The sequence below is a fragment of the Bos taurus genome, chromosome 7, assembly GCF_002263795.3.
Source record: "Bos taurus isolate L1 Dominette 01449 registration number 42190680 breed Hereford chromosome 7, ARS-UCD2.0, whole genome shotgun sequence".
Classification (NCBI taxonomy): Eukaryota; Metazoa; Chordata; class Mammalia; order Artiodactyla; family Bovidae; genus Bos; species Bos taurus.
In genome coordinates this window covers 63,715,588-63,734,372 of record NC_037334.1, presented here as the reverse complement: position 1 = coordinate 63,734,372, position 18,785 = coordinate 63,715,588, and the positions used below count along the sequence as shown (strand labels likewise).

General features: G+C 40.2%; 1 long non-coding RNA gene across 1 annotated transcript in view; it reads right to left on the bottom strand.

The window, feature by feature from the left end:
• LOC132345775 (uncharacterized) overlaps positions 1-18,395 on the bottom strand; it is a 242,927-nt gene extending 224,532 nt beyond the window's left edge. Inside the window, exon 1 of the long non-coding RNA XR_009495323.1 lies at positions 18,310-18,395. This is a non-coding gene — a long non-coding RNA (uncharacterized lncRNA). The remainder of the gene's footprint in view (positions 1-18,309) is intronic.
• Positions 18,396-18,785: the final 390 nt, after the last annotated feature.

Below are 18,785 nucleotides of genomic sequence, written 5' to 3'. Positions count from 1 at the left end.
AAGCTCAACATTAAGAAAACTAAGATCATGGCATCTGGTCCCATCACTTTACGGGAAATACATGGGGAAACAGTGGAAACAGTGTCAGACTTTATCTTTTTGGGCTCCAAAATCACTGCAGATGGTGATTGCAGCCATGAAATTAAAAGACGCTTACTCCTTGGAAGGAAACTTATGACCAACCTAGATAGCATATTCAAAAGCAGAGACATTACTTTGCCAACAAAGGTCCGTCTAGTCAAGGCTATGGTTTTTCCAGTGGTCAGGTATGGACGCGAGAGTTGGACTGTGAAGAAGGCTGAGTGCCGAAGAATTGATGCTTTTGAACTGTGGTGTTGAAGACTCTTGAGAGTCCCTTGGACTGCAAGGAGATCCAACCAGTCCATTCTAAAGGAGATCAGCCCTGGGATTTCTTTGGAAGGAATGATGCTAAAGCTGAAACTCTGTACTTTGGTCACCTCATGCAAAAAGTTGACTCATTGGAAAAGACTCTGATGCTGGGAGGGATTGGGGGCAGGAGAAGAAGGGCACGACAGAGGATGAGATGGCTGGATGGCATCACCGACTCAACAGACATGAGTTTGAGTGAACTCTGGGAGATGGTGATGGACAGGGAGGCCTTGTGTACTGCGATTCATGGGGTCACAAAGAGTCAGACACGACTGAGCGACTGAACTGAACTGAGGTTTATCAATGACCACATTTTTGGTTAGCTACTTTCCTTTCCTAGTTTTCAATTTCCTCAGCTGTACATGTGAATGGATAGATCAATATTTTTTTTAGAATTTTTTAATTGAAGTATCTTTAACTACAATAAGCCAATGTTCCTGGGTTATTTTAGCTCTAAAATTCTTTTAGAATCTTTTCTTACTTATTCAGAGTCAATAAGGTGAATATCAGTAATCCTTTTATTCTTTTGACACAGTGATTATAACAAACACTTTCAAAGACTCAGAAAAGCACACTGGAAAGACTGTCATGTGCTTCTCAGTAATGTATCTGTGACAGCTGCAAATAACAGGAGATTATGATACAGTGCTATTCATACTCTAATAAGGGAAATTCAAGGTGCTGGTGGAGAGAGAGTGTAGAAAGAGTTCACAGTGATCCCCGAGCAGAAGTAACATCCAAACTGAGAACTGGTATGTAGCAATTACTCTCAAAACACAGGGATAACCTCAGTGTATTTAAAATATGAGTTTTAAAGAGAATGTATTTGGGGGGTGGGCAACAACTTTTTACTTTTTAAAAAATGTTTGTATTGTTAGTATACTATATCACTGATCTCCAGATAAGCAATTTTTTTTTTTTTTTTAGGCTAGGTGGAAAGATAGGGAAAAGCAATTGGACATTTATCACAAGGGTTTTTCTTTTTAGGTAAAAATTGTATATTACAGAACCATACTTAATTTTCTTGAAAAAAATATTCCTTACACATATTCTTTAATATTTCATAACACTGCCTAGTGGAATTATTAGGAACTTAATATCTAAGTTAATACAAGAAAAAACACCTGATAAAAATTCTATCACATTAGGTAGAATTTTGTTTTTAAAGAGCATAGATGAGAAACATCTACTTGGCCTGTAAGAGAAGTAATTTTCACCAAAAATAGGGCAAGTAAGAATAGAAAGAAAGCCATGTAATTGATAGTAACAAGACAAAGCCAGCCTTGACTGCAAAGTGTACATCATACATTTAGGTTTGGAAAAAATAGTTACTTTAGGGACATTTGTGCTTTTTTTTTTTTTTTTCCCAGCTTTAATTTGACTCAATTAACAGACTACCTACATTTCAGGTATTTCCTGCTAGATGAATTAGTGGGTTATAATTTTTGAAATAAGTATCCAGCATTTCTTCACTCACCTAAAAGAAAATGAGAATGTGGTTTGTTGAACTACTACATACTTGGCTTAAAAAAAACCCACAAAATTAGTAAAATAAGATATATTGTAGCTATAAATTTCATGTTTACTTAGAACATACAGGACATTTTTAAAAGGAATAAAAATAAATCATTACAAGTTAATTATCTTGAAGATTTATGTAACTCCAGCTCTATCATGTAATTATTTTTAAGGGAACAGAGTTCAAGACAAACTGCTGCTGCTGCTGCTGCTTCTAAGTCTCTTCAGTCGTGTCTGACGCTGTGCAACCCCATAGACCACAGCCCACCAGGCTCCCCCGTCCCTGGGATTCTCCAGGTAAGAACACTGGAGTGGGTTGTCATTTCCTTCTCCAATGCATTAAAGTGAAAAGTGAAAAGGAAGTCGCTCAGTCCTGTCCAACTCTTAGCGACCCCATGGACTGCAGCCTACCAGGCTCCTCCATCCATGGGATTTTCCAGGCAAGGGTACTGGAGTGGGGTGCCTTTGCCTTCTCCTCAAGACACACTATTCTTTTTTAATTGGGATCAAAAATCTTTCAGAACTTCCTTTCAGAACAGACTTGGGACAACTGTAGGTAAATGATACATGCTCAATGAATATCTTTCTTTTTCTACAGCATTAAAGTTGTCTTGGCACCAAAACCTTAGATTTGAGGTTGAAACTTAATCAGTGTTTCTGAAACCCTCAGGTCAAGTAACTAATGTATAGTTGATCCCAGGCTGCTCAAGTGCCCATTCTTAGAGTGCTCACCAGAAGCCAGAGCAAAAACACTGTAGGCAGACATAGGAGCCTCAACTGCCCGAGATTCTATCAGATAAAACACCACTGAGAGAAGAACATAATTTAAAAAGTATTAAATACACAGGAAACTCTCCATCATTAATGAGAATTAAACATAATAGGATGATTAAAACCCCCAAGAACTTTGGATAACAAGAAATCTAAAGAGACTATACAATAACTCTAAGACAATTAAAAACAACAACCATTAAGAAATCGAAAAGAACAAAAAATTGAGAGAAATAGAACTTAAAATACTAAGTAATGGAAGACCTAAAGACAAGTAATAAAGTTACTGAAATTTAACAATTTTCTAACTACCAGGTCAGCAAGAATTAGAAAAGCTGCCAATAACAAGTGTTGGTAAGGATGTGGAAGAATGCAGAATGGAAATCATTGGAAATCATTCCTATAATTCCTATAATTCCAGTTAGAGATGCAAATTGGTACAACCACATGAAGCAAACTGCTATCACTCTAGGAAATGGAAGATATTCACATTCATTTATCCTCTACCCAATTCTGAAATTCTCTTCCTAATCAAATACCCTAGGGAAATTTTTGCCCTTCTGCAATAAAATTTGTACAAGAATTTCTGTAGAAGTATCAACCACAAGAAAATTGAAAAATTGCGGTGTGTTTACATAATACAATGCTATAAAATAGAGAAAAAGGAATAAATAGATATCAACATAAATGGATATCAGGAAAAAACACTTTAGAGGAAAAAGTCAAGTTGAAAACCAAAGTATGACTCCATCTTTATAAAAAGTCAAAAATGTGTAAGACTAGATACTATGTTATTTAGATAGTAATAATTATGCATTTTAAAAGGAAAAGGATGCTCAATTAAGAGATCAAACTTTGCCTGATTTCAAAATAAACAAACAAAAAATTTTATTTCAAGTAAGAAACAAGTTTATTAAGGTGTACTTAAATAGATCTAATTTCCATTTTTTCTTTATCTGTACCCATTGTCTCCTTTAGCTGATCTATTTTTTGTGGGTGGGGTAATTTCTAGTTTATTCTTCTGATATTTTACCTTATACACAAAAAGCAGCATACTATATCTTATATTTTATTTATCTACTGTAACAATCAGGGTTCTCCAAAGGAAAAGAACCAATAGGATACATAAAATTCACAGGCTAGAAATTCAGGAAAGAGCTGATGTTACAGTCTTGAGTCTGAAACCTGTAGAGCAGGCCAGCAGGCTGGAAACTCAGGCATGAATTCTGTGTTACAGTCTAGAGGCAGAATTCCTTCTCTGAGAAACCTGGATTGTGCTCCAGTGGCCTTCAGCTGATTGGTTGAGGCTCACCTACCTTGTGGATGCTAACTTGCTTTCCTGAAGGCCAACTACCCTGAGAGCTCAATTGGAAAAGATCCGCCTGCAATGCCGGAGACCTGGGTTCAATCCCTGGGTTGGGAAGATCCCCTGGAGAAGAGAAACGCTACTCACTCCAGTATTCTGGCCTGGAGAATTCCATGGACTGTGTAGTCCATGGGGTCGCAAAGAGTTGGACATGACAGAGTGACTCACTTTCACTAAGGCCAACTGATTGTAAACGTTAATCATATCTAGAAAACGCCTCCACAGCAACATCTAGATTAGTATTTGACTGAACAAGTGAGCACCACAGCCTAGCCAAGATATCATATAAAGTTAACCATCTCATCTACTTCCCTTCCTTTTGTTCTTACTTTTCCATTTGACCATCTAGCCTAGAGATGTCTCTATATATGTGGTCAAGTATAATATGTCAAATATTTTCCTTCATTTTTTTAAACGGCAGCTTAACACTCTATTGTATAGATACATTTATTTAACCAGATGATTCCATTGTTTTATAAATACGGCACAATAAAAAATCCTGCACATACATTGCTTCATATTTGTTCCAGCATATTTTAGGAATAGATTCCTAAAAGGCATATACATGCATAATTTTCTTTCATGTCATCAAATTTCCCCTCCATTGGGGTCAGATCTATTAGCACTCTGCCCAGCAACATTGAAGAAAGCCTGTTTTGCCATAATCTCATCAAAAACAAATTTTTTAAAAAAATTTATAAAATGTATATTTTTCTCTCAGTTGGATAAGAATGGAATCTCAGTGGAATAAGAAAAATCTCCTTCTACAAAAGGGTGGGAAACTCTTACCTCCCAGGCCAGAGCCACCCTCCACTAAGGGGATGTCAGGAAACTCATCTGAAGTCCTAAATCAGCACCATTGAATGAGGGGTAGGAAACTTGCTCTCAAACAAGACTCCCTGATGCAAGACAGAATTTGGCAGCCCAGAGGGAGGAACAGGAATACTGAGAAAATCTCATCCCTGAGGCTAAATAAAGTACACAGAACCTAAGACAGAGGCTGGAAATGAGTAAGAACATCTCTTGCCCATCAAAAGGCTTACAGTGAATAATGATCAGTGTCAGGATTTTCTGAGGATCAGATCAGCTTCCCTGGAATAACATAGATCTCCAAACAAGAAATCAGAAGCTGATGGCAATGGTGCTCGCTTACTAGGGGGACAACGGCAAATGGCCAATGCAGACTGAACTCTTAAGTGAGCTTCTTCAAGTGCAAGAAGAAAACAGGTTTGGCATTTCCTTTTAAAGGAGGCAACTCTTTAAGTGGAGAGTCCTATACCTATTTGGTAGCTTGTATTTTTACAGGTCCTTCACTAGAGGCCCAGTGAAGGGTGAGGATGAAGTGGGAAAGGGGAACAGGTGAAGGTATTCAGGATCTAACTTGGCAGGTAAGATCTACCCTGTTGATTTGGTGGAAGAACAAAGCTTTTTAACAAATGGCAGTCTTGGACTATCTTCTCACTATTTTGCTCTTCTAGCAGTTAAATTGTGCTCTAACAACTGGTTATCACTGCACTGCTCAAGTTATGTGTCTTCAGTTATGTGTCTTAAATATTGAGAAGCAATACCATTAGACATGTTTGAGGGAAGAGTCTATTCTTCTGTTACCATTTTAGTGACACTTTCATCATTACTTAGGAGCTATCATAACCTGTCAGCAGGTTCATGCTCAGTCCCTAGTGGCAGTCACCCTCCACCAGTGAGTCATCAAGTTGGGACAGTGAGCTCCCTACATGACCATGGTGAGCTGAACTTCGTGAATGTTCTTTGGCCATGACCCGGAGAAGGCAATGGCACCCCACTCCAGTACTCTTGCCTGCAAAATCCCATGGATGGAGGAGCCTGGTGGGCTGCAGTCCAAGGGGTCGCTAAGAGTTGGACAGGACTGAGCGACTTCACTTTCACTTTTCACTTTAATGCATTGGAGAAGGAAACGGCAATCCACTCCAGTGTTCTTGCCTGGAGAATCCCAGGGACGGCGGAGCCTGGTGGGCTGCCGTCTACGGGGTCGCACAGAGTCGGACACGACTGAAGTGACTTAGCAGTAGCAGCAGCAGAGACATACAGGATAATCTGGCCCTTGAGTAAAATTAGGGAGAGGGAAGGTGCCTCAAAACTTAACAGATGGAATGGTAGGTCTCAGAGTTGAATTCGGTTTGATACAGAGAAATGAATTGATGTGGTATTTCTTTTACTAAGATATGTGGAATGAAATTTATACTCATTACACATAAATGAATTTCAACTATATATTAGGGAATAATTCATCTAATACCAAAAATAAAAGTTCCCAATTTTCTCCAAGCCGCATTTTTAAAAGAATTTTATTCTTTAAATATATGTTTGATTTCAGCAGAAAAGGTTTAAGCACAAGAGGACAATTTGTTTCACATATGTCATGACAATTACATCTCCGACCTGGCCAAGCAGCTGTTCCACTTAGAGTCGTGGAAGGACTAAATTATCTTTCAAAGTTCCCTGGAATACAAATACTGACATTTTTGCAAATATATTTCAGTGTAATGTTTTTGTACCAAATGCTGGAGGTAGACAGAATTGATAGAATCCTTTTCAGTAGACATTATTCCACCAATGCTTTCTATTTAAGAGGTCCACTGGAGACTGTGATAGTTATAGCAGTTTAAGGAGTGTTGGCAAGAGGGAGAAATCCAATAACCTAACTGCCATGAGAAATTAATCTAAATGTTAATACTTCCAAATCCCAGACTCCTCTGGGTGTGGGTTTGAAAGAATGGTAGCAAGGCAGAATGTTATTGGGGGACTTGCCAGAGGGACAGCACCAGAGGAAACATTGTACAATCTCTTTCATGATAAGATGGAATCCAATTAGAACCTGGCCACACAGGTAATGTTTTTCAAGTAAATCAATGCATGATCTTTCCAGATGTCTATATCCAGACTCCAACTGAAGGTAAGGAGGATTTTAGTCTAGGTGCTGCTAGAAATGGAATGTTTCTTAGCTGAGTGTCTCTAAATAAGAGAGTATGTTCATCTGTAGGCACTAATTAGGAACCAAGGACCTATTAAACCCTGCTACAGTCACTGCAGCTAAGTTACTTCAGTCGTGTCTGACTCTGTGCGACCCCATAGATGGCAGCCCACCAGGCTCCCCTGTCCCTGGGATTCTCCAGGCAAGAACACTGGAGTGGGTTGCCATTTCCTTCTCCAGTGCATGCAAGTGGAAAGTGAAAGTGAATTCGCTCAGTCACATCTGACTCTTATCGACCCCATGGACTGCAGCCCACCAGGCTCTTCTGTCCATGGGATTTTCCAGGCAAGAGTACTGGAGTGGGGTGCCATTGCCTAGAAAGTTGTAATTCATCACACATGGAGTATTTTTGGACACATTGCCATTTACAAGTCAGTTTCTCTCTCTCTCTTACACACACTTAAACAGACACATACACACACACCAAAATTCTATATTTGTACTTCAAGAAATTTATAGTTTAGATTGTGGATGAGAGAGTGAAAACAGATGCTGAATATTCCTTAAACAACTAAAAACACACAACTCTAATTTTATAGTTTAAACAACATAAAGTTAAACACTTACTGTTTCAGGAATTGTGTTGATGACATATTAAATGGATTTAAAATATATGGAAACAGGTGCTCTGTACAGTGCTAGGAGGCAAGGAGGGTGCAATGATTGGCTAAAAAAATAATAGACATCCTTGTTCTCCTGAAATCCACACTTGTTTGGTACCAAATACTGGAGGCAGACAGAACTGATACAATTGGTAAAATAGCTATTAATCCAACATAACCCTATCAGGTACAGGAGACATAAGAGACATGGGATCGATCCCTGGGCTTGGATGATCCCCTGGAAGACGGCATGGCAACCCACTCCAGTATTCTTGCCTGGAGAATTCCATGGGCAGAAGAACCTGGCAGGCTACAGTCCACAGGGTCACAAAGAATTGGACTTTACTGAAATTACTTAGCACACACATTTCTCATCAACTCACTTTCTTCCCCTCTTTTCAACTTTATGAGAAGCATCCTGCTATGATTCTCTTTTGAATTTTGTTGATCTTGGTCACTGTGGTTATCTATTCTCTCTTCTATGTTTTTCCTTCTTTCAAGATATCAAAGCCTCCCTTCTGCACCCAAGGAGCTGTGGGAGAAGATTACTCCATCCTTCTTAAGGGTAAAATATGTGACTCAGGTATAAACTGATTAGGATATTCTCATCTCTGATTAATCAAAATTGGATCAATAAGAGGTGAGGCATGGGTTTGCTGAAAGTTTAAGCTTCCTTGTTCTAGGAAAATGTCTTAAAGAGACATTTATTACACTGTATCTGGATTAAGAAGCTTGTTGCCCCAGGAACTGTTGGCAGTCTTATTCTGACCACAGAAAAAAAGCTGGTATGGAATAGGGCTAAGGCAAGAGATGATATAGACAGATCTTTGATGGTATCATTGAAATGCTGAATCCAACTAGCTCTGAAATTCACTTAATCTCTAGATTTACCAGTTATTTGAGCCAATAAATCTCCTTTATTGTTTAAGTCAATTTGAACTAAGCTTTTTCTTATTGTAGCTGTAATGTATCCTAAATGATATTGATCATCCCATTAAACAGGGCAATTTGGCAATATTCAGAAGCCTCAAAAATGGATGTACCCTCTGAGCCAGCAGTTCCTAAGGAAATAGTTGAAAAGCTATGAAGATTTATAAGCACAAGACTCTTTGCAATACTCTTTAGAATAGTTGAATACTTAGAATGACTTAAATTTCTAATGTACAGCTAATCAAGTAAACTGGACTGTCACGATACTACTGAATACCAAGCAGCCACAGAACTTGATGAAGATAATGACACATACTTGGTAATAAAAACTGCACATCATATAGAAAAATAGAAATACAATGAGAGCATGTTTTATTAATTCATTTTCTTTTCAAAAACACAGTATAATAATGGTGCTCATGCCTTTCTGAGTTCTAAGTATTGAGAGCTTTGCACACATTACTGCAGTGCTTTCCAGTCCTGGCTGCATCACAGTCATCTAGAGAAGAGTTTAGAAAAAACAGGACAAGCCAGGGCAATGCAATGAAGTCAGTACTCTGAGGAAGTGGGGTGATCAGAATTTTTCAAGGATTTTGGGTGATTCTTATGCACAGTCAAGACTGAGAATCATAATATTTCTCTTCCTTGGGACAACATTCCTAGTATTATTTGCATAGTAGTTGTATTCCTCGTACAGTTGAGGAAATCTTAGAAAGGTTAAGTAACTAGGTTCCTGTAACATGGAAGAAATCAAACTCTACTCAGCGTTATCTAATTAGAAAATGACAATCTTGGTGATGATATCAAAATGTCTTTTAGTGAATGAGGGTGATTATGTGAGGAATTTGGGTGCCACAAAAAAAGACCAGAAGACACACAGAAGTGTTGTGTCTCTAGGAGGTGAGATTATCAATCACTTAGACTTTCTTTCTTATAGACTGAAATGTCATTGTTAATACTCAGGATGCCTTTGTATTATAAATATATACATATACAGGTACATGTGATAGCTTATGGTGAACGATGCCGGATTTGTCATCTCCGAAGAAGAAGATTTAGCTTCAGGACCAGGGACAAGCCTTGATCACTCAAGAGCTTTTGTGAAGCTGAATTTTTATTAAAGTAAGAAAAGGGACAAAGAAAGCTTCTGACATAGACAGCAGAAAGGGGATGGAGAATGCCCCCTTGCTAGTGTTATCAAGGCCTTATATACTTTTTTCAGACCCACTCCTGCAACATACATCTTAAATTAACAAGATTAGAATGAACAATAGAAAGATCTTACCAGACCCACTCCCATAATATACATTTTAAGATGACAGGATTGGTCAGAAGGTTCTTGTTAAGGAGAAACATGTCCTCAAGCAAGATACATTGTTATATTAACTAAGACAAAGCAATATAGAAAAGAACATTTGTCCTTTTCTCCTTGAGAGCCCCAGACAGCTTTCTCCTTCTTGAGGGCTCCAGACTCTTCTCATCAGGAACCCTGGACTTCTTATCAACCTAACTAGGAATGGACTCTCTCATATGTATGTATGCATATACATGTAAATGTGTGTATACATACACCTATGTATAGGGCTTCCCTGTTGGCTCAGATGGTAAAGAATCTGCCTGCAATGCAGGAGACCTGGGTTTGATCCCTGGGTCAAGAAGATCCCCTGGAGAAAGGAATGGCTAATTAGGATTCTCGCCTGGAGAATCTCGTGAACAGAGGAGCCTGTAGGCTACAGTCCATGGGGTCACAAAGAGTTGGATATGACTGAGTGACTAACACTTTCTTTTCCTCATATACTTACATATATGCCATGTCAGGGTCACTGCTGTGTCACCATAATTTCACTGATCTTCCAAACCTCTGCTCCATGTTACTAGCTCATCCGTAGCACTGCTGTCTAGAATAGCACCCCCTCTTCTCCTAGGAGAATCATGCTGCTGCTGCTGCTAAGTCACTTCAGTCATGTCTGACTCTGTGTGACCCCATAGACGGCAGCCCACTAGGCTCCCCCATCCCTGGGATTCTCCAGGCAAGAACACTGGAGTGGGTTGCCACTTCCTTCTCCAAAGCATGAAAGTGAAAAGTGAAAGTGAAGTCACTCAGTCGTGTCCGACACTCAGCAACCCTATGGACTGCAGCCTTCCAGGCTCCCCCATCCATGGGATTCTCCAGGGAGGAGTACTGGAGTGGGGTGCCATTGCCTTCTCCGAAGAGAATCATACTGTGTCTGAATATCAAATTGCCCCCTATCCTCAGTTTCTCAAATTCTCATTTTGAGTTGCAAGGTAACATTTCCATCTGTATTGAAAATAGCCATCAAAACAATAAATAAATAAACAAGAAGCATAATTATTAGAGAAATGCAAATCAAAACTACACTGAGGATATATGTGTATATATATATATACACACACACATATGTATGTATGTATACTTACATCTGATTCATGACATTATATGGCAAAAACCAACACAACTGTGTAAAGCAATTACTCTCCAATTTAAAAAAGGGATGGGGAACACATGTATACCTGTGGCGGATTCATTTTGATATTTGGCAAAACTAATACAATTATGTAAAGTTTAAAAATAAAATAAAATTTAAAAAAAATAAAAAACCAAAAAAAAAAAAAAGAAAGAAAAAAAAAAAAAGATTCTACTAAATTGGAAAAATAAATTAAAAAAAAATAAAAAAGCTACCAGGACATCAAGTTTTCTTTCCAAATCCATGTGAATTTATATACAAGGCAGTCCATCTCTTCCATTTATAAGCAGATCAAAGTCATAAAAATTGCTAAGCTCCACAGTCCTTGACAGTAGGGACTGGGTTTGATTTGTAACATATGATACAAAACAACCAGTTGTACCATAAAAACAATATAGTACAAAACAAAACCACTAGCTCATATATTCTATCACTCATAAACTATCAAACAATCATGTAGTACCAGCTCCGCCAGGGTGTGGATGACTCTGAAAGCCCTTCAGGGCATGTGCTGGCCTATAGTGTCAGAAGAAGATGTCCTGTTATTCAATGACTGCGGCAATGACTCCTTGGAAGGAAAGTTATGACCAACCTAGATAGCATATTCAAAAGCAGAGACATTACTTTGCCAACAAAGGTTCGTCTAGTCAAGGCTATGGTTTTTCCTGTGGTCATGTATGGATGTGAGAGTTGGACTGTGAAGAAAGCTGAGCACCGAAGAAATGATGCTTTTGAACTGTGGTGTTGGAGAAGACTCTTGAGAGTCCCTTGGACTGCAAGGAGATCCAACCAGTCCATTCTGAAGGAGATCAGCCCTGGGATTTCTTTGGAAGGAATGATGCTGAAGCTGAAACTCCAGTACTTTGGCCACCTCATGCAAAAAGTTGACTCATTGGAAAAGACTCTGGTGCTGGGAGGGATTGGGGGCAGGAGGAGAAGGGGACGACAGAGGATGAGATGGCTGGATGGCATCACTGACTTGATGGACGTGAGTTTGAGTGAACTCCGGGAGTTGGTGATGGACAGGGAGGCCTGGCGTGCTGTGATTCATGGGGTTGCAAAGAGTCGGACTTGACTGAGTGACTGATCTGACTGAACTGAACTGACAGTGTAAAAACAAAGACAGAAACATAAAGCCTAGACTCGACAGAATGAACTAAAAGTAAACTATTTTCTCATGAACAGCAGCAAAGAAACAGCAAGTCTGGAATCCAAATCCAGAAATTCTAACTTCTATGCTGTTTCTTTCCTTACTATCTTCACCATTTTATGATTTATAAATATGTCATAAAATCTTCAGAATGGTAAGATTTCACCCAAATGAAAGCAGCCCTAAATGTTGATAGTATGTAAAATAGATAGCTAGTGGGAAGCTACTATATAAAACAAGGAGCTCAGCTTGGTGCTTTGTGATGACCTAGAAGGTAGATAGCATATTAAAAAGCAGAGACATTACTTTGCAGCAAAGGTCCATCTAGTCAAAGCTATGGTTTTTCCAGTAGTCATGTATGGATGTGAGAGTTGGACTATAAAGAAAGCTGAGCGCCAAAGAATTGGTGCTTCTGAATTGTCGTGTTGGAGAAGACTCTTGAGAGTCCCTGGACTGCAAGGAGAACCAACCAGTCCATTCTAAAGGAAATCAGTCCTGAATGTTCATTGGAAGGACTGATGTTGAAGCTGAAACTCCAATACTTTGGCCACCTGATGCGAAGAGCTGACTCATTGGAAAAGACCCTGATGCTGGGAAAATTGAAGGCAGGAGAAGGGGATGACAGAAGATGAGATGGTTGGATGGCATCACTGATTCAACGGACGCAAATTTGAGTAAACTCCAGGAGTTGGTGATAGACAGGGAGGTCTGGTATGCTGCAGTCCATGGGGTCGCAAAGAGTCGGACACGACTGAGTGACTGGACTGAACTGAAAAGGGTGGGATGGGATGGAATGGGGGAAGGTGGGAGGGAGGTTCAAAAGGGAGGGGATTTATACCTATAGCTGATTTACCTCTTTGTACAGAAGAGACAAACACAACATTGTACAGCAGTTATACTCTAATTAAAAAAAAAAAAAGTTGATAACTTGCTCCCTGCCTAGAAGACAGCAATTCCAAAATGAGATCAATAACTTCATGCTTTACCATCACTTAATAAAGATCATTTTCTAAGCCATGCCCTTTCCAGGCTGGTTTGCTCCTTGTAGATCCTGAAGCTGAAATTTGAACCTTTCTCTCATTAGAAATCACTGAACCTGCAGTCTGTCTGCATGTTGTACTTCTTCATGCACAGATACAGAGAAAATAACTAACAAGTTACCTAGTTGGGGCTTTCTGTAAGAGTTCTGATGAAAAAGTATGTATGTTGTTTTAAAGCATTTAATCCACAGATCCCCATGTGGGTATTTAAAGCATGACAGGAATTGCTATTTGAAGCAAACTTGAAAGAGCAAAAATTCAAAGAAAAGTTGACTCTGATCTTTCAACTTGATTCAATCTCAGCTTAACCCTTAAGTTAATTCCCCAGGCTAAATAGAACCAGGCTAATTTTAACTTCAGAGTCTGAATTCTTTAATACAGTATACTGTCTCTAGCCTTCCTTTTATTCCTGGGCACAATTTCTGAGAGACAAACTGCTTGTTCCTGGCACATCGTAAGAACAGAAAAGATCATGACCTTTGCTCTCATCTTCATTTGTGAAACCTCAAGCTATATTCCTTATTTGCTGTATCTAACATACATGAAAAAGAAATTCAGTTGCAAAGAAAGCTTCACTGACTTTGCATCCGATCTTTATAAATGACCTTTCAGTCTTATTATGCTATTTCCTCTTTTCCTTAAGGAAGGAAAAGGAATGCACTTGACTAAGGAATGACCTACCTATCAGTTCAACGTTCCCTGGCTTAACTTAGCAGTTATTAATGAGGAGAAGCTCTTTCACATGTCTTTGACTTGGTCACTTAATGAGAATTCAGTTCAATAAATCTTTCCAAGGCTTGAGGACCATTCCACCATTATCTCCCCCCAAACCTGCATCTAGGTTCTTAAGAGGATTTATCTTTTTGCTCCTATTAACACAACACATTCACACATACACACACACACAAACAGTATTTATATCTAAAGATATATGTACATAATGTACAAGTCAAACAGTCCCATAAACAAGAATAAAAATGTAGACACCTTCTGCTTGGCTCTGCCACAAGCCAGGGAGAAGAGGTATTGTAAATTGCCTCATTAAACTAGGGTGAGGAGACTCTACGGAAGTTTTCTTGAAGAGGTATATTTGCTAATAAAGGTGTGATTCCCACAAGGAGGGAACAAACAAACAAAAAAAAACTTCTGAAAAGAGTCTGGTCAATATCTGGTAACCCAGCCTCTAAGGTTTCCCCCAGAGCACTGCAACCACCCACCTGCCCTTATAATCCCACTTCTGCAAACAACTTCTGCTGAATAGCCAACATGCCTGCACCTCCTGGGGTGGTGGTTTGAAGGTAGTGAAACTGACAGCAACTTGGTCTTTGCATTTATTCTTTAACTTCACTCTCCCTCTCAAACACAGTTGAGAAAGAGCAAGACCTCTTCTCCTCTGTCCTATAACCAAAGAGTGGGAGAAAGTCTATTCTTTTTCCCTTTCCCTCCCAAGAATAGAAACAGGAGAGTGAACACGAGTAACGTGAATTTGCATCAGTTATGCCCATTTGTTGGTCATAGTGTGGTCCTCCTTGGAACAAAGATACAACAATTTCTCTCCAACTTTCAGATATTCATAGGAACACATAGATTTGTGAGAATATTTCCAATTCATATTTCCTTATTCATTCAGGTCAGTCTTTCCACTTTTATCAGCTCACAATATCATTTTCTCAATCATCCTCTGTGTGGGTGGATGAATTATTACCTCCTCAGCATCCAGCCTCAGGATACCCCCCTTGTCACATCCTTCCTCCTCAGACACTGTTTAACTCTTCCTTGCCTGTTTCATTTTCAGCCACTTCAGCCTCTTTGTCTTTTCACAACTGCTGGCCCCTGTCCCAGATCCCCATCTCTGTTTGTCTCTCCCCAGGTCTCCCTCAAACATTTTCTGAAGCTTTGGTCCCCCATGCCCTCTGGCTATGCCACACAGATGGCCGGGTCTTCTGCCAACACAAAAGAGAATCTATTGGCTTCAATTGTTTATTGGTTCAAAAAGTGAAAATAATTTCCCACAGAGACGGCAAGAACCTGACTCCCTTCACATCATGAAGCTGGATGAGCGTCTCTCCTCTGAATCTGAACACATGGGACCTTTTCCCTCAGAAATCCCAGGCCAGGTGATTCTTGCCCTCTGAGACAGGAGGGAAAGACGCAGGGCACAGCTGCTAGATAAATGCAGAAAGGGAACAGAGCTTAGAATGCAATAAAAACTGGCCGCAACCAGCTGAAATCAATGAGGACAGTGTGGTAACTGACCTTTAGCTCATTATGCCTTCATTATAATACTAAAAAATCACTGTCCCTTAACACCGTGACATTTTCAGGGCAGAACCAAAATAGGCCAAAAAGTAGGCAGTGGCCCACTTCCTAAGAATCTCTACCTTCCCCAAAACAGCAGGAATACAGCCATTTCTTCAAAGAAGACATACAGATGGCCAAAAAACACACGCGAAGAAGCTCAACATCGCTCATTGTTAGAGAAATGCAAATCAAAACTACAATGAGGTATCACCTCACACCAATCAGAATGGCCATAATCAAAAAATCTACAAACAATGAATGCTGGAGAGGATGTTGAGAAAAGTACCTCTTATACTACTGGTGGGAAAGTAAATCGATACAGCCATTATAGAGAACAGTATGGAGATTCTTTCTTAAAAAACAAAAACAAAAACAAAAACCTAGGAATAAAACTACCATATGACCCAGCAATCCCACTACTGGGTATATACCCTGAGAAAACCATAATTCAAAAAGACGCATGTACCCCAGTGTTCACTGTAGCACTGTTTTCAGTAGCTAAGACATGGACAAAACCTAGATATTCTTCGAGAGATGAATGGATAAAGAAGTTGTGGTACATATATACAATGAAATATTACTAAGCCATAAAAAGCAATGAATTTGAGTCAGCTGTAGTATGCTGGATGAACCCAGAACCTGTTATACAGAGATAAGTCAGTCAGAGAAAAATATCTTATATTAACACAAATATATGGAATCTAGAAAAATAGTACTGATGAACCAAATTGTAGGACAAGAATGGAGACCCAGACATAGAGAACAGACTTGTGGGCACAGCAAGGGAAGAGGAGGGTGCGACAAATTGAGAAAGTAGCATTGACATATATATACTATCAAATAGCTAGCTAGTGGAAGCTGCCATGTAACACAGGGAGCCCAGCCTGGTGCTCTGTGATGACTTAGAGGGGTGGGATAGAAGCAGCGGGGGAGGCTCAAGAGGGAGAGGGGATATACACACACACACACATACATACATGAGAGGGCTGACTTGTGTTGTTTTACCACAGAAACCAACATGTTGTAAAGCAATTATCCTCCAATTAAATTTTTTAAGTAAAAACTAAAGGATAACTCACTTCACTCAACTTTTTTCTTTTAAGAACTACCAATAAAAGGTCTGTCATCTTCCATTTCATTTATTCAACTTCAATAAATACGTTTGAACTAAAAAAAAAAAAAATAGCAGGAATATTCCTCCCACTCATCAGCGTATGAAATTACTCAGCCTATAAAAAAACCAACAACCCCAAGCCCCAGGGCTGCCTCTCACTCTCTGAGATAGTGGGCATTCTGCCTATGGAGTAGCATCTCTCTAAACTCGCTTTTGCTTTCCTTTGACTCATTGTTGCATTCTTTCCTTCAGAAAGCCAAGGACTCTCACTTGGCAGTTGGTCCCAGGGACTTGAGAATGACTGTTTCCCTTTCCTGCAGCACCTCTATCACAGTCAAAACACATGGGCCTCATAAGTTCAAGTGTTTGCAATACACAGGGGAACTAGGCAAGACACCTCCAAAGTGGAGAAATCAGAACAGTCATAGAGTTGGATACCACATAAGTCTTGTTCCTATTTTCATAGGTTTCTACTAGTGACTGAAAAGCAGCCATTGGAACTTACTGCATCTATGATGCCCCAGTTAAGCCCTCCCTCTCCCTCAGTCCCCTGTGGACTGTAAGTCTCAGCCCGAGTCCAAGCTTCAGTGGAGTGCAGAGTCCTCCTGCCAGTGGAACCCTGGATTAATAGACCAGGTTCTGTCTGAATGTCCTAGAGATATAGCTAGTTTTCAAAACTCACCTAACAAGCTTTCAGGCATATACCTCTAGGGAAAGAGGGTACCATTAAAGACGCAAAATAAAAGCCCTTGGATCATTCATGCTTGCCTTCTCTTCCCAGTCTCCCCAAACCGACACCAGACATCCCTCATCAATGAGAACTTCACCACGTGCCAGCACAAGGCAAGACCACTCCAACTCCTGCAAGGCTCTTGACTTTTCAAACAGGAGTGGAAGACCCAACAAACCCTAGGGAGACCCTCAAGTGCCAGAAACCCATAGAAATAGGCCCAAGCTAATGCTAAGCTCTAGACACCTGTTCCCCTGAGTCTAGATTCACCCGTGCTGCCTGGGACCCTGGAACAAAGCTGACAGGAGTCCAAGGACGTCAGACTCGGACATACCCCCGAAAGCCTCACTCTCTCCGTGAGGCCAAGGAGGCACTGCCTGCAGTGAGCTCTGCCCTCCTTGGTAGTAGTGGCCTTGTGCTCTAGACCTGACTAGCTCTCCAAATCTGAAGGACACACAGATATAAGCATTTTGAAGACTTCCCTGGTAGTCAAGTGGTTAAGAATCCACCTGCCAATGCAGGGGACATGCATTTGATCCCTGGTCTGGGAAGATTCCACGTGCTGCAGAGCAGCTAAGCCCTTGCACAACTACTGATCCTGTGCCCTAGAGCCTGTGCTTCACAACAGAAGAAATCACTGCCATGAGAAGCCCACGCACTGCAACTAGAGAAAGTCGGCAAACAGCAAGAAAGACCCCCATGCAGCCATAAATAAACAAATAATTTTTAAAAGATATAAGCATTTCGAAAATTCTGTCAGCTACCAAGTTTTCTCACTGAAAATTCATTCTGCTCCCAGAAACATTCAGTCTTTCCTTCGCCCGCCTGCCCAAAGTTGGGGAGGCTATCTTGGCAAAATCTGTCTATCAGCAAGCCCAGAACAGGACTGACCAACACTTACCTGTAAACCAGGAGAAGAGACGCCGACCTCCCGGTCAGAGGCCTGATCCTGTCCTCTTGGTGGACATCTCGCAGCCTCTCTACTCTGTAAAGGGAGAAGCATGCTGTGAGTTTCCTATAAGTTACAGCAGGTGTGAGGAGGTTGGAAGATTGCTTCAGAGAAACACGTGCGCACAGAGGGGACCAACAGGAGATTGTAGGGATGGTTTTCAAAGCCCTACTGTGTACAAAATCACCTGGAAATGGTAAACATGTATGGTTCTGGGCTTCAGTCACAAAGATTCTGTTCAATGATAAACACCTTGGCTACGCCTAGTGCATATACATTGCCAACACCAAAGAGACGGGTCTAGAATGATGATAACCCAAGAGGACAGACCTTTCTACTTTATGGGAGCTTTCTGTTTCCAGGGAAAGAGTGGCTTTGGCCTCTGGCTAAGTCCATGATAATAACAATAAAAAAGTTACCTTTTACAC